Raw genomic sequence first — 5439 nt, forward strand, 5'->3', positions numbered from 1 at the left:
AGTTTTTTTGTTTCACTTTTAATCAATATCGGATTTTTAATTACTATTTGAATATAGATGCTACGTTCCTACACTTTGAAAAGGCAAGACTAAATTTCAAAATGATAATGTAGATAATGTTATTCGTGATTTGTTTCATTGGCCGATTGAACTTTCTGTGTGTGAATAAACAACAGCAAGTCTTAAAGTAAAAGAAATAAACGGGAATACAGCGAGGATTGCTTCTCTTTCCTCTTCTCTTTACAATTTACGCCGGAGCACTATGAATAGCACCCGGACGACACAGCAAATTCATTTCAATAGTCTTTTCACATAGTTTTTAATAACTCATAAACCTTCACATATGGTGAAGGTCGTATCGTTTTCGAAGTTGTTAAACATTAAGCTCGAGTTGATGTTAATTTAAATTTAAAACTAATTAATTTACCTATGTAAATTATAAAATATTCCAACGGGTATCTGATTTTACGCCGCGCCGAGTCGCAAAATGTATAATTAACAAAACTGCGCAAAATGAGTGAAATCGCTTCATTGGCGGAGGGGGGGTAAGGGTTGCTATAGTATTAAATACGTGCGTGGGTGCGTGCTAAGGGACGCTTTTATATAGTATTATTCACTTGTAGTCGCACGATATTGTATTAATTTATTTCAAGTTCAATAAGGCATTCCAAGCAAAAATGGTTCACGCCATACTAACAATAAACACTCACACTCACACGCAGGGATTATAAAGTTAAATTTTATACAAAGAATATAATTTAAATCGATCGTACGGTCACAGGGAATTCTAAGGTCCATAGTCTTACAAAACGGGGTAACTATGTGAGTAAAACCCTGTCTATATTTCCCTTCAGGATGCAAAACTATATATCAAGGCAAAGGTAATTAATAAATGAAACAAATATTGTGATGATTTAACTATGGAAGCTTTGTACACCTCAATATTACCTTTGTTAAGTAAAGTTTCTTGGAGGGGCCTGGACAGAAAAAGAATAATATAGCATTTTTCAGTCAGATAAATAATTTTTTCAACCAATTTAATAATCGTCCCATTCAATTTAATAATCGTTCCTTTCGGGATTTTTTAGTCAGGGGAGAAAATAAATACGAGCTAGTAGTTTCGAAAACCTTTATTTAAGTTTAAAAACAGTAAAATTACTTCATTAAAAAGATTGAAAAAATGATAATTATAACCCCATTATATTTAGTGGTCGGATTGAGCAAGTTACTTATTTCAATTAACTATTCTTTGTACGTAAGGTCTTGGTTGAAATGAAAAAGTCAGTGTCACGAACGGGATTCGAACCCACGACCTTCGGCTTTATACGCCGCTGCTCTAACCACTTGAACCATCGTGACTTCCCGCTCGTGACACTAACATTGAAGTCACGATAGCTCAAGTTGTTAGAGCAGTGGCGTATTGAGCCGAAGGTCGTGGGTCCGAATCCCGCTCATAACACTAAATTTCTCATTTCAACCAAAACCTTTCATAAAAACAATAATTAATTGAAAGAAGTAATATGCTCAATTAGACCACTAAACATAATGAACTTATAAAGGAAGTAGTTCAAGACTTGAGATCGAGATATTCAATAAGTCTTGGGTTCGAATCCCGCTCGTGACACTGACTTTTTCATTTCAACCAAGACCATACATACAAAGAATAATTAATTTAAAGTTAATTTTAACAACAATTGATAGAGTATTGCGGCAGCTGCTAGCAGCTTCAAAACGACATCCATTACGTAATTGGTGCAGTCAGTGTCGACATGGAATTTGAAACTGCAGCTATTATTTAACTTAAGTTGTAAGTTCCTTTGGCCCTTAAGCTAACAGGGTACTCACATATGTCTTACTCTTCGAGAACGCATACTCTGCAGAGTTTAGAGTTGGCGAGTAGGGCGACAGGAAAGAATCGTGTGACAAAATGGCTCCACAGCCTCTTTAAGTTCATCAGTTTTTATAGATACCTGGCATTGTCCATAGCTACATATGTGTTACATATTGAAATCCCATCATGTTTTGTGCACAGCAAAAAAATCGCAAAAGAGTGAATAGTTGTCATTTTTCATTTGTCAAATATTTATACTTAAAAAAAAATTATTAATATGACTGAAAAATGCTATACAATAAGTACAATTTACCAGTCTTAGGTCGCTTACCATACGTGCGGGTACCTGCATAAAATAAAACAGGGCAGGAGTAAATTATGCAGAACATGCAACATTATTGAGGATATTTAAATATCCTTATAACGTGTTGCTATATGTATATAATATATATAACATGTCTGAGATATGGGGAGGAGAAAAAATTTTCCCCGACAGAATATATTCAATGATGAAATTTAAAAACCGGTAAAATCTTCCTTCTTTTAAACAACGTAGAAAAACATAAATATCAGCTATATTTATTTATCACAGCGGGATAATGATATAGGATAGAAAGGGATATCCAAGGGCGTGCAGTGGTGGTGGTAACGTGTGGGAATTCTGGGGGTGGTTGGGTCGGCTGCTGCCTCGTGGGTGTGGAGGAAAAGTTTGGACTTTTCCATGACTGTTTCGAAATCTATAATATTGAAGGCAACCTCACCACCGTCCGTTAAGTCCAAGAAATTATCGTGGAATTCGTCCCTCAAATCAGGGATCTCATTGGCAGGGATTTTCATTTTCTGGGTGACAATGCCAGACCTCATAGAAGCACAGTTGTTCATCAATGTTTAGAAAACCTGGAAATCATCAAAGGACCATCCCAGAAACTAACAGCAAAACTACAATATCAAGGACGTGTTAGGAGTATAATAGTCGGACTGGCTTCTACAGACTCGCGATGTATATTTATAGACTCGTAGTAGCAGAAAAAAAATCCTGTATAGATATTGCCAGGAAGATGATAAAAAAGAGGAACACTTCGGTGCGAATGCTTATGCAGACTGAGATTACTACTGGCAGAGGAAAATCATGTGCTTGAAGGATACTGAAATTCCTGAAAAAGCTTTGAGATCTGGTAAAATACTTTAAGCTTAATGAAGAGTTCGAGACAACAATGAAAATAGGCTGGTCAAGTCTCACAGGTTCTAAAATGGCCGGTTTCTACTATAATTTATCTCTGTAATCAAACTACTTATGAAAAATTAAAATTATTCCAGTATTGGTTATCGGAAAAATATGGATTTGGATTTGTATAGGCTCAAATCCGCAAAGTACGTACAATGTGAAAAAAGGTGCCGAGTTGAGCCTATTGGCTTCTTGTAGTCCACCGGCAATTCCATCTTTTGTTATTTACATCAAATTGCCGGCAGACTCGAGAATTGGATGTTGGCAGACGACGTTCTTATCCATCCAGCCACCGAGGTTGGGCTATCAACAGCTACGTCAATTCAGCACCCAACACATGCAGTTCCAAACACATTCGTAATTCACGTGCATTCCTAAATACATTCACTCCTATTTATATGCCATTTATTCAATTAGGGTGATAAAGTGAGTACTCGATACCCTTTACATATATACAACTAGCCTAATTGAGGGTCGATGGGGTATTGACCTCTCCCATCTCACATTCATGTTAATAAATACATTCACTCTCAACACAAACTAGGTATATACAACTACTGTTACAATATACAATAGAACAACACCGTTTCCTTCAAGAATCGGAACAGGGGATACAAATACTCGTTGCCTTTCTCCTCCGGCATTCCTGCGCGCTCTCCGTACGGAGTCAAGCAATTGCACCTAATGCAGGACATATACGACGGCTTTCCTCCATGTGTCAACCACGCAACACCTATTCTTGATCGCGTGAGGATGACCCTTCTTCTACGAGCCAGATCCTCCAAGAGCTACTCATCGATATACATTCCTTGGTACGCGGGAGCTTCTCTATCGATCCGGTCCATTATCAAAATTAATAAATTAAATATTTATTTTATTTTAAACGTAACTGTTTAGTTCAATTTATTGTTTAACAAAATGGAAATTTAATACACTTTGCTCTCCATTGTACAAATAAGTTTATCGATCACTCTGCACTGTAAAGTTATTCAATCGTTCAAACAATTTGAGGCAGCTGTTTAATTAAACGATGAAATTTCATGTTAATACATAACTGTCCGTCGACGAGACGTTTCAATTTATCAGAAACGGTATATTAATTTTTTATGGACGATTTATATTGTGGGTTTTCATTTTTGATGCAGCCATCTGGATTTAATTTCTAACTCAACTTTATAGAAATGATGGGCTATTAAAAAAGTGTTTTGGGTTTGGTTCATAATTAGTATTAAATACGTACGGAAAAAATTTCTGTTTGACTTTGTGTACTTGAATAGCCACAATTTTTATTTTTTAAGTTATACTGAAGTTTATGTAAAGATACGCTGCTAAAAGTTTTTTCCCTCCTCGGACACACCCACCTATATGATAGATATTAATTAGAAAATATTTTGGGAAATAGCACTAACAATTTAGTTAACAATGTTCACCTGTAAAAATAATTATTCAGAAATCGTGAGATGTGGTCTGGTGTGATGTAGGTTTCAGAAAAACATTTTCTTTATCGTGCCAACGTTTCGATCTTTATTGAGATCATCTTCAGGGCCTGGGATTTCATGTAAAAATAATGATTATTTGGAGATAATGAGATGCGGTCTGGTGAGACGTAGTTTTTAGAAAAACATTTTCTTTATCGTGCCAACGTTTCAATCTTTATTAAGATCATCTTCAGGGCCTGGGATTTATAAAAATTGTTCAAATTTTATAAATACATGTAGGATGTGAAATTTTTTTTTATGAATATATGTAAAAATAATGCACGCGAGAGTAAATATTCAACGGAAATTCAACACAAAAGATATACATTTTCTTTATCATGCCAACGTTTCGATCTTTACTGAGATCTTCAGGGCTCAAAGTGTATGTTTTCCGTGTAGATATATCATTATTCAACACGACACACAATAAGGACACATGTTTTTCTAAAAATTATATCACACCAGACCGCACCTCACGATCTCCAAATAATCATTGGCGAAAGGTCACTAAACACAACACACAAAAGATATATTTAATTTATCATATAGTACATCTTGTTTGGTAGACCATACTATAGTAAAGACTAGTTATTTTAAACGTTTCTGTTTTGGAATTCCTACGAAAGAAAGGCATCCAACTAATTCCTAGAATTGTACCAGCGTAGACCCGAATAAATGTGAAATCATGATGTACAAATTTAATCAATTTGGTTATAATTTGAACTAGCATTTTTTGTGATCGAATGATAATGTGAGTGAAACGCTTTTAATATTTTGGTGCTGTTGTCTAAGAGATAATTACAAATATTAAGATTGGTCTCTTTTTTGCCTCAGTATTAGGTAAATAATTTACCATTTCTATATTTTAGTCTAAAAGATATGACAATCTTGCATATTCCGACAGG

At 35.2% G+C, this 5439-nt stretch overlaps 1 non-coding gene across 1 annotated transcript; it reads right to left on the minus strand.

The window, feature by feature from the left end:
• Nucleotides 1-1285: 1285 nt before the first annotated feature.
• On the minus strand, nt 1286-1359 carry Trnay-aua. The gene has a single exon. It is a non-coding gene; the product is annotated as a tRNA-Tyr (tRNA).
• Between the last annotated feature and the right edge of the window lie 4080 nt (nt 1360-5439).

This window comes from Cimex lectularius, unplaced genomic scaffold, assembly GCF_000648675.2.
Source record: "Cimex lectularius strain Harlan isolate CLEC.00 unplaced genomic scaffold, Clec_2.1 scaffold44, whole genome shotgun sequence".
NCBI classification, from domain to species: Eukaryota; Metazoa; Arthropoda; class Insecta; order Hemiptera; family Cimicidae; genus Cimex; species Cimex lectularius.